This window comes from Bubalus kerabau, chromosome 13, assembly GCF_029407905.1.
Source record: "Bubalus kerabau isolate K-KA32 ecotype Philippines breed swamp buffalo chromosome 13, PCC_UOA_SB_1v2, whole genome shotgun sequence".
Taxonomy (NCBI): Eukaryota; Metazoa; Chordata; class Mammalia; order Artiodactyla; family Bovidae; genus Bubalus; species Bubalus kerabau.
This window is the reverse complement of record NC_073636.1, coordinates 46,864,649-46,876,258: the sequence shown is the minus strand read 5'-3', so window position 1 is coordinate 46,876,258 and position 11,610 is coordinate 46,864,649.

Below are 11,610 nucleotides of genomic sequence, written 5' to 3'. Positions count from 1 at the left end.
ATCCAGCAATTGTGCTCCTTGGTATTTACCCAAAGGAGCTGAAAAATTATGTCCACACAAAACTCTGAACACAGATTTACAGCATCTTTATTCATAGCTGCCAAAACATGGAAACCACCAAGATGTCCGTCAGTGGGTGATGGATAAACTGTGGTACATACAGACAGGGAATATGTGTGCTATCAAGCCATGAAAAGACAAGGGGAAACTATAAATGTGTATTACCAACTGAAAGAGGCCAATCTGGAAGATTACATACTACATGTTTTCAAATTTATGACATTCTGGAAAAGCTGTAACTACAGATAAAGTAAAACTATCAGTGGTTTCCAGGGAGTGCAGAGAGGAAGGGAAGAAGAGGTGGAGCACAGGGGATGTTTAGGGCAGGGAAACGACACTATGCAACAGTGTAGTGGTAGATACATGTCTACATTTGTCCAAACCCAGAGACTGTAGGACACCAAGAGTGAGCCTTCATATAAACTATGGACTATGGATGATTATCATGTGTCAACATAGGTTCATCCGTGGTAAATAAATAAATAATAAACAGTACCATTCTGATGAGAGATGTTCATAATGTGGGAGGCCATGCAGATGTAGTGTCAGGGGTATATGGAAATGTCTGAACCTTCCTCTCAATTTTAATGTAAGCCCTAAACTGCTCTGGAAAATAAAGTATTAAAAAAAAGGAATCAAAACAGAATACCTTCTCATCTAACAAATACTTTGTTACCAGCAAACTAGCATTACAAGAAATGAGAAAGTAAGTTCTTCAGAATTAAATAAGCTGTGTCAGGTAGAAATCTCGACTTAGAGGTGAAAGAAGAGCATTCGAAATGGCATATATATCTGGCCAAATACAGAAGGCATTATGTTTTATTTGCCTTTAATGTCTTTTTACTACATATGACTATTCAAAGCAAATACTGTAAGAGTACCTTGTGGAGACCATAATATGTGTAGATAACAGTATAGCATAAAGGATGTGGGGTGGAAGAAACAGGGACCTGTAACTGCAAGATTTCTACATTTTATGTGAAATTTTAAAATATTAACTATAATTAGAAGGTGAAAAGTTGCAAATGTAAAATACAGCTTTCTGTTCTAGTGAAGCAAGCACACTGCACCTTGTCTTTCCACTGGATGCAGTTATAGACATGAAAACAAAACCTGAATACAAGGCATGGAACAACTAGCTGAGGGCACTGGAAACCAGCAGTTGCAGGGGGAGAAGAAACAATTTGAAATATCACCGAATTAGCAGTGAGTTTCCAGTGCTTCCCTCCAGTGTCATCCAGCCTGGACTCAGTGCATCTCCACCAAGCTCAACAAACCTCATCATGAATGAAGTAGTGTTGAAAAGCATGCTCTTTAAAAATCAGAACAAGAGAGATACCTGCCGGTTTTGCTTCTATTCAACATTATTGAGGCCCTTGCACTCAAGAAAATGCATTACAAAGAACACAGAACACAATGTAGAAGAAAAGACCAAATGTCAGTATTCACAACAGTTTCAAATGACCCCCAAAATACATAAAGTATTAAAATTATGGACAAATTTTGGCATAATTGCTAGATATAAAATCAATATGCAAAACAACTGCAGTTTTACATAGTATATAATAATATATGTTATGTTTTCTATATAAGGTATAGTTATGCTACATATAATATATAACAATGCTGCTGCTAAATCACTTCAGTCGTGTCCAATTCTGTGCGACCCCATAGACAGCAGGCCACCAGGTTCCCCCGTCCCTGGGATTCTCAAGGCAAGAACACTGGAATGGGTTGCCATTTCCTTCTCCAATAATATTTAACAATACATAATATTATATAGAAAACATTTAAAATGCCATTTATAATAGCAATTAAGAAAACATTATCTAGTACTACTATCACTGAAGTTGATCTTCAACCTGTTTTTCACCCAAATCTGCTATTTGCTGTTAATTTTGGATGTCAGAAGGTCAAATGTCTACATTAATATCATTTCTTGTATCCCTAAACCTGTGAGACCATAAGACTGTGTATTAGTAATTAGTAAACAAAGCATGTTATTAGATTTTATTGCTAATATCAAAATTTTTACAAATATAGGTAAACATTCTATATGTAACTTGGAGAGAATACTTAGGTTCTTTCCATGTTGAAATGTTATCTGTATTTATTATTGCAGGAGTAAAATTCCATAATAATTAATGATGGTTGTGAAAGCAGCTAATGTATGTGAAAAAACAATCAAGAGCTTTCCAAATAGTTAAATAAACAAGGGGAAAGACTGCAGGTTAGTATGAATATTAAGCGAACGCATTAGTCAATAAATTTAGCATAAACATTATATCATTTCTGAACTAATAAGTGCTCCTAAAACTTTATGTAATTATACAAGCACAGTACTAAGAATTAGGTTATGTAAGTATTCTAGTCATCATAGACTTATTTGGCATACTAGCACTCATTACATTAAAAAACTTTAAAACCTGCATTTAATTTTCAGTTACTTAATTTCATTTAAATCATTAGATCTTTAAGAAAAAGTATTTTTTAGGAACCCCTCACATCTCACAAAGATAAATTAAAAATATCAATACATAGCTGTTGCCACTTCAAATTTTCTCTAAAAAGAAAAGATCTCACCAATAAAACACACAAAAAAATACGAAAATAAAATTTTTAGAGAAGAAATTATATTCCTCAAAAACACTCTTCCCTGTCACCACATTTGAGGGTGAGAGCACTGCTGATATGCCATCAGTAGCTGTGGGAGCAATATAACTGCTGTCAGCTTTAAGACTGCTTCTACATCACAATATCAAACTTTCATACTAAATTTTATTTAAAAATTGAAATATTTTTCATAATATAAATTTCCTGATAAAAATTTGTATTATGGATGTGTTTCAGACATTTATTTAGTTTTCAGAAATTAGTTTTTGCCATGACTTTGGCCATATACTTGTTTTGGCATTTGGTATTTGCAAAAATGTATTTGATGTGACTCCAGTAACTCTGAACATATCTAAAAAAGTATGTGCAAGACTGTTATGGAGAAAATGTTGAAATTTATCTGAAAACCATTAAAGAACACCTTAAAGTAAAGGTGTTTATTCATATTTATGAATAGAAAGGCCCAAGATCATAAAGATTTTATTTCCCTCCCCCGAAATGATATACAGATCCAGTGTGATTTTAATGGAAAGCCCTGGAGGGATTTTGTGGAATCTGAGTTAATTATAAGATTTCTATGGAGGCAAAGAGCCAAGAATAGCTAAGACTTTCCTAAAGAGCACACAGTGGGGACTTGTCCAACACCAAGACTTATGAAGTTTTATAAATCAACCCAGTGCCCACTGTGGTGAGACTGGTTTATGGATGGACCAGTGGCTCAGAAATAGACATGTGTGCATTTACAAATTTGAATTTTTATCATTTATAAATACTTACTGCTGAAAAGGATAAAACATGAAATTATCTGATTCATAAAAAAACAGAAATTTAATTGGCACATTAAAGAATATACCCCAAGGAAATAAGACTTCTAAATGTTAGCCCTTCACCTTATCTTACCTCACATATAATTGGAAGGCTGCTTTTCATAATTAATTAACATCTGTGATTACCATCCCATAAATAAAGCTCTCACATTCACACTCTTAGGAGTCCTAATAAGTGTGTAATCAAAATACTACAAAGCAGGGCAGGCTGCCTTCTGCCTTGTGTGTGAGTGAGCTGTCAGCAGGGTTATGGGTTGGCTTGGGCTGGCTTCAGCAAGAGGGATCGTGGCAGATTCTGACACTCAAGCTTGGGAAATAATCTTTCCTACAAAGAGAGGAAAACTGCGGCAAACCAGTCCTCATGATATCACTCCAATACTGTAAAATCTCTAGAGGTAACCTTGGTGAAAGCTCCCAGTTAATTTCTTTTTTGTCTATGATTCTGCATTTTTCAAAACAATCTTGTCCATTCCTGTTCACTCTGCATTTACACAAATACCCAATCTATAAGATACCTGTCTGGACACTGCTTTGCCACTTATCTCCAAAAAGGTGCAGCGTTTCTCTCTCTTCCCAGTGTGATTTAAGTTCCTCAAGCACAGAGGCCATGACCTCCATTTCCTGTGTGTATACAGCAAAGTCTAGGATGGTCCTAGCAATAGCATCGACTGTATAGAATCTTAAGGAAAAGTCAAAGTTCAAGGAATTGATAGAGGTAGGGAAGGAGGTAGATGACAAGGGGTGGATACAAGTAAAGGGATGAGACAGATGGTCTCAAAACTGTAATAAAGTGGAGAAATAGTACATGGAAAAATCAAATTATAAATTAGTATTGCAATAGCACCCTATTTTTGTAAAAAGCATACAATACATATAAACACTCACACATACACATATGCTCATAGGGACTATCAGAAATATATAGTCACAATGTGGTGGTTATTTTTTGTCATGTGAGTGATTTATATTTTCATTTTTGTGTCTACTTATAATTTCAAATTTTCTAAAATAAGCATGTGTTATTTTTATAATTAATAAAAAATATTTTAAAGTATAAAACCAAATCTTCTACTTCTGGTTGTAAGGGAGTAACAATGCTCAGACTTGTATTTCTGTTGAAACAGCTAGAATATTAGACACAGTGTGTTAAACAAAGCATCTGCAAAACAGCCAGGGCACATAAAATTGCTTTTAGATGTTAAAGGCCAGTGCAGGACTGAGAGCCCTAGGAGAGGGAAACCTGTGGGGATGAGCCCTAAGCAGCTGAGACTTCTGCCAGAAGGCAACAGGGATCTTGGCACAGGTGGTTTCGCCGTATTGTGGAGACAGAGCTGAGAGCCAGAGAAGCTGAGGCAGAGTCCTGAAGAGGAGGAAATCTTGCAGGTAAGGAGCTCAGAAATCTGCACAGGGCTTATCCTGAATCTTTAATTTCAAGTCATTTGCTCATGACCATGGTAAAACTCCTTGGTTTGCAAAGAGCAAATCCCAGGGAAAGACGAGGTGCTGGGACCTACAAGCAGAGCACTTCTCAGAGGTCTCACAGGGCTAGAACTGTTCACATTCCCCACAGCCAGACTATTGAGTACGTGGGCCATCAGTGATTGCCCTAGCCCTACAAAAAAGACTAACCTACACCTGTCTTAAACTAGCTTCAAAACAAGCCTTAAAAGAAAAAAGCAGAACTGAAAGGAGCTTCAATACTTTTAAAAAGAATACAACAAAATGTACTATTAATCTAAAATTCACAATTACTGACATCCAATAAAAAATTACTAGACGTGCACTAATGCAAGAAATGTGAAATATAATCAGAAGAAAAATCAGTCAGTAGAAACAGATGTAGAAATGACAGAGATAATGGAATTACCACACAGGAGCATAAAAGTTATTAAATATGTTCAGTATGCCCAAGAATGTATGAAACACATGAACCTAATGAAGAGGAAAATGGAAGATAGAAAAGATATAAAAAGAACCATATGGAAATTCTAGAGATCAAAAATACAACAGCTAAAATAAAATTTTTAAGTGGTATTAACACCTGATTAGAACAGAAGAAAAAAAGTCAATGAGCTTGAAGATGTAGAAAATAAAACTATCTAAAACAAAGCACAGAGAAAAACACTGAAAAACAGTGAGCAGAAGCCTTCTGCACCAAGGGCAACATCCAGGGGTCTAATGTGTGTAGGTGGGAGCCCATGAAAAGGTGGGGTCACAGAAAATATTTAATAATGCAATTTTCCAAATTTGATAAAATACATAAACCTACAGATTCAAGAAACTCAATGAAATCCCAAGGAGAATAAACACAAAGAAAACCATGAGACACATCACAATGAAAACACTTAAACCAGTAATACTAAACAAAATCTTTAAAAGAAGCTCCTTTAGCTCCAATGGCATCAAGTGTAGAGCTTTGAAATGCTTCTGATTCTTGGATCAGTGCTGAGGAGCTTGAGACGACACCTGGAGAGCTTTCTCTCCATGTGTCTCCATGCAGCTGTGAAAAGGGGCTTTCTCTCATGCATCCGTGTGTGTGTGTGCTTTGGGCGCATCTCCATCAGACACACAAGCCAGGACTCTTACAACATCCTCAGCCAGGGTGAGGACGCAGGCCTCTCATCCAAAGGGCCGGGGGAAGTGCTGTGAGAGCTACACTTAAAGCCCTTCCTTTCTTCCAAGTTTGTTCTCTCAATTTATGATATTTTTTTACTTGTTATTCATTATTTCTAAGAAAATCTAAGAATTTCAATTATTAGCATGAATTTTACCATTCATCTTTATACATGCAATGTGGTTTTAAATGCAAACATCAGAGCGTTTAACCTGTATTCAGAATCACTGAAAGGACACAACTCTGTCTATTGGCTTCAGTCCACCAGCAGAGACAAAACAGGCAGACAGGGGAGGGCTGGAAGGAGAAGAGGGCCCCTGCCCATGGCAGACAGTGACCCCATGGGTCAGCATGACACAGCTCTGGCCAGGCCCAGTCATATGCAGGGTGGGTTGGGGAGGATGCAGGAAGGGGGCAGAGGGGCAGGTGGCTCCAGGTGCCATACATACATAAACAGGTCAGAAGACACTGTTATTAAGAAGGGGGAGACACAGCCCCCAGCCCCGGGCAGCCAGTGTCCATCAGCCGGCCTCACAGACTGCTCCTCCTGGTGGCTCACCTGGGGCGAGCGGCTCAACAGGGGCAACTGCCCAGCAGCAAAGATCGTACTCTTGACCCTTCCGCTAACACCAGGCCTCACCCAGAGCCCTTTTGGAATCTCCAGGGGCTGGTCAGCTCAGCCAGGTGGGGCTCACGGGCCTGGATAAGAACTCAGGGAGCAGCCCCAGTGGACAGAGCTCCAGAACATGGACTGTCCAGCCCCTCCTCTGCCTGGTGTTGGACTAAAGGAGCCTTCATCATGATTTACGAGAAGATGCAGGTGGCGAGAGAGCTTCTATCCTTGCAGCTCTGGCCCGAGTCCCATCCAAGTTCCCTCCCCTCCCTGGTGAGCCCCATATGTGTCCTGTGCTTCATGCATTTCTCCTCTGCCTCCTTCCTAAAAAGGATTTGAGGCAGCTGCTTGCCCTGGGTTTCCGGAACCACCCCAGAAGCTCTTTTCACTAGAAGTTTAACTGGTATTCACTCTTAATTTCTTGCAAAAAGGAAATTAGTTTCTGTACAATGTAGATACTGGTAAAATCTGTGATTTGTTAGCTTTACAAACCACAAGTAACAGTGCGGTAGATGCTGGCGAAATCACCCTGGTGGCTCAGAGAGGACATCCCACATCTAACACTTTTCCTATTTTTACACCCAGAAATTCATTTTGGCTTTGCTTCCTCTTTTCATCTTCCTAGATTTTAGATTTCACATTATAGCAGCGTCTGTCTGTATGCACAATGAGGTAACAGACAAACTCTGAAACTCTGACCTGAGCAACCCCAGCATGGCTGCCCCTCCCAGTGCTTCCTGGAGAGTCTGAGGGCCAAGTCCTCTCGGGGACCACTCAGCCGCAAAGCTCACAGAACCACCAAATAAACAGAGTCTTCTTCCCTGCCTTGCTGTCACCCCAGCTGAGTCGGCCAAAGCCATTTCACACCTCTCTGTGAGAGGCAGAGCGAATTGCAGCCTGCCAGCCTTCCCGGGGCCCCACAACACTGGCTCTTTGGGAAATAAACAGAGGAGGGGGTAGAGGAATGTTGGCTGGTGGTCTCTAAAGCCCCATGGCTGCGTGGGAGATGGAGAGGAAAGTGTGCTTGTTCAGAAGCATGTTCACGACACAAGGGATGAAAAGGCAGATTAAAGGTCCTGAGGAGCAGGTGCTGACCTGGGGCCCACATCACGTGGCCCAGGGACCTTCAGATGTGGACAATGGCATCCTTGCTGAGGTGATGGGGCAAAATTTGGGTGAAATGGGAACTTTGGTGGTGTGATATGGAGGTTGGCAAAACAATACACTGAATTTTCTTTGTAATTATGTAGTCAAGACAAGAAAAATATTGATTTTGCATAAAACTTCCAAATGAATCTTTGCAGAAATCCTTGTAAAGCTTGCTTTAGAAAACAACCTCTGTACATCAGGATTTAGCCCCCAAAACAGTCACACATAATTTCTTACCAAGACTTTCTAAGAATGTACTCTTCCAAGTTGCGACACTTGCTTGCAGTGAGAAACACAAGGAGAGTTTACAGCCACTTTTGCAACCACCTAAAAGTCAAAAGCTTAACTTCATCTAAGACTGTAGCACCTCCCCTCCTTTCCCTGTAACATGGGCATTTCTTTTTTAAAATATAACGTTACTATGGTAAGAACGTGTCACACGAGATCTACTCTTAAGATTTTAGGTGCCAACCCTGTGCAGCAGGAGAAAAGGTGGAAAAAGGGGATGCCCCAGAACCTGGGCTGCCTGTCCCCACAGGACACTAGTCTGCCGGTGGCTCTGTGGGGCCTCAGCCATGTGGGCCTGCTCTGCCCAGGTGCAGGGACCAGTAGCCCCTGGACAGGAGGATCCACAAAGCCCACTCAGTTACCCGCCAGCTACAGAGCCATGACCCTCACACCCCGCCCCTCAGGGCAGGCGAAGCCGAGAGAGGCACCAGCTCTGAGCTCTGGTGCTCCCACTAGGTGCCTGTCCCCACGCACACGGGCAGGGAGGGACAAGCTGGGGTGGGGCAGAGACAGAGTCCCAAGGACTCGGCCCTCCCTGTGGGAGAGAGGAGAGGAGAGGATAGGGCGGGGGTGACAGACTGGGACCTGTGCTTGGGGGACACCAGGTCTGAAGAGAGGATGGAAAGACAGGTGAGACGGCTCACACAGACATGCAAGACAGACAACACAAACTGTCTCAGTAATTTTTATATGATACCATGTTTAAACAACATAATGGATATGATGTTTAAACTATTAAAGTTAATTTTATCTGGTTCTTTTTATTAAGTATGGCCATTAGGGACATTTAAATGAACTGAGGGTGAGGGTCCTGCCCTGTTGTACACATCAGGCTAAGTGAAAGGACGCAGAAGTTCAGCCAGCTGCCTGTTGATTAAAGGCTGCCATAGCCTCAGTGGCTCTGGGCCCCTTGCCAGGCTCTCAGGTGACTGTGTCAGAGCCAAGTGACACGAGAACACTCCCTGGGACCTGTCAGAGCGGAACTGGAGGCAGGGTCAGCCTGCTCAAGTGACACAATCTCTGAAAAGATCCTGAATCTGGAGAGATTCAGTTTCAAGAGACAGGCAAGTCTCGGCTCAGAGCCAGCCCCGGGCAGCACAGGTATGGGTGCTGTAGACGTGGCTCCTGGTGACTGGTAAGAACCTGGGGGTCTTATTGTGCAGGGGTGGGGGCCGTTTGGACCAGAGTCTGGTCAGCTTAGCAGTAGCTGAAAAGTATTTGCTGTTTGTTCACTCATTCGACCACCAGCTCCGGGGCCTCCGTCTGCCACATGGGAAGGACACAGCATGTGGGAGGGGCCGGGAGAGCAGAGCTGGGGCCACAGGGAGGGGACACAGAGACATGGGGGACCTGGGGTGGCATCTGAAGTGCAACCACCTGGAGCCTGGGCTGTGCGGGGTACCAGGTGTCAGGAACCTTCTAAAAGACACTGGGAACTTTAGGTTTGGTCTGAGTGAGGAAGGTGAGGTGGTGGATTCGCACACTCCAGGGACCAAGGGGTTTGAAGTGGGATGTGGAGAAGGGGCTGGAGTCCGGCAAAGCCTAAGGAGACCAGCCACTGGTTAGAGCATCACCCCAGGGCATTCTCTGCAGAATTAGGGACACGAAACCATCTTCAAGGGCAGCAGGCAGCCGAGAAGGGAGCTCCTGGGGAGGGGACGCCCTTGCTCTGAGGAGCTGCTGGGTGGTGGGCTGAGCAGGTGGGTGTCAGGCTGGCCCAGGGCCACCCTCCGGATCCCGAGTCAGTGTTTCTGAGAAGAGGGAGGTCGATAGAGGCTAAGAGCAAGTTCCCCCAGGCAGCACAGAAAGGCCTGCATTGTCCCTGTGATTTCAGGGTGCTGGTCCCTGTCACTGGGGAGGGGAGTTGGGGGTCAGAAGGGGAACCAGCCCCAATTCCGCCAGCCTGCGTCAAGCTTCAGTGCTGGCCCTCCCTGGAAGACCCGGCCAAAATGCAGATTCTTATTCCGGGTCGGGGGAGGGGGGTCGCTGAGAGCACCTGCCCCCAGGGCAGTGCCAGCGCTGCAGAGTCGGGTATTTTCCACCTCAGGAGTCTCTGTCTACCCTTCGAGTTCCGGCTCTCACAGGTATGAAGTGGCCTTTCCGGATGTCTGCCTGGGGCCCAAATATGAACCCACGCCGCTGCATGGGAGGATGGCCGGAGTGGGCCAGTGACGGCCGAGGACTTCGAGGCCAGACTCGAGGGCACCTTCTCGTGAGGCTGCCCCAGGCCACCAACCCTGACACACAGGCAGGAAGTATGCCAGCGCCAGCAAAGGCCACGGAGACAAATGCAGCGCGCACATGCGGCAGTCCGCAGAGCCGATTCAGCCTGTGGCAGTGGACTTGCCCCGAATGGCCTTCGCCTCCACCCCGGGGCCTGAGGGCGGCCCCCTCTAAGGCAGCGGCCCCTACTCCCCGGACGTCCACGCCAGAGGCTGTCCTGTCAGCGACGCCCTCATCCCTACCAGCAGGCGGTCACGGGAGGGCCTCCAGAGCCTCGGGGGCCTCACCATGCGTCTGGTTTCCACAGGCCCCACCGTCCCCTCAGGCGACCTCGTGCAGTGTGTCTGAAAGACGCCACGCCCCACCTGCCGCCATTAAGCGTGGGAGCTCTCGTGGCCTGGAGGCACCTCTCGCGAGTTTAGATCAGTGTCTGCTCCCACCTGCACCCCGGCCTGCGGTGGACTTGGGATTTGGCGGGCCCCAGTGGCTCGGGCCTCGGGCGGGCCACAGGGAGGCCCCTGTGCAGTCGGGGATGGGGGTGTCCAGGAGCTAGAAGGGAGGCGGACAGCTCAGAGCCCCGGGAGTGGGGCGACACTGCAGGATGCTTACGGAGCCACGCTGACCCTGACCGGGGGCCCGGCAGGAAACCCAGAGCCCCAGCGGGGTGGGGGTGGGGGTACCCCAGGAGCTTCCCTGCCTCGTTGCTGAGAGGGAGCCGCTCTGCTGCTTCTCAGGCCCAGACCACGTGCCCAGGCTCAGATCGGCCTGCCGGCCTCGCCTAGGGACGCCCCGGCCTGCAGTCAGCATTCCGCCCCCAACCTCACTCCCAGGCCGCTGCTGCCAGTCCCGACCCGCGCCGCAGGCTCCTGGCCTGAAGCCGGAAACGGCTGCCCGGCTCACCGAGGGAAAAGTGCAGAGTCCGCACAGCCCTGCCCAGGGCCAGGCTGACCGCAGCCCCGCGGAGACGCCTCGCGCTCCTGGATTATTGATCAATCAGGTGCAGACCCCCGGCCAAGCCATCAGCAGCTGTTCTTCAGGGCCTGGCAGGCAGCCAGGGAAGCACTCAGGCCACAGCCGCGGCTTCGCAAAAGGCTGGATGCCCGGAGCACTTTCTCGTGGAAGGTGGCGCCCCACGGAGCCGCCCCCCACCCCCATCCTGCATAGGTGGGCAGGCCTGTGGACCCCACGGTACCTGATATTTGTCCTTCTCATCCTATAGTGAT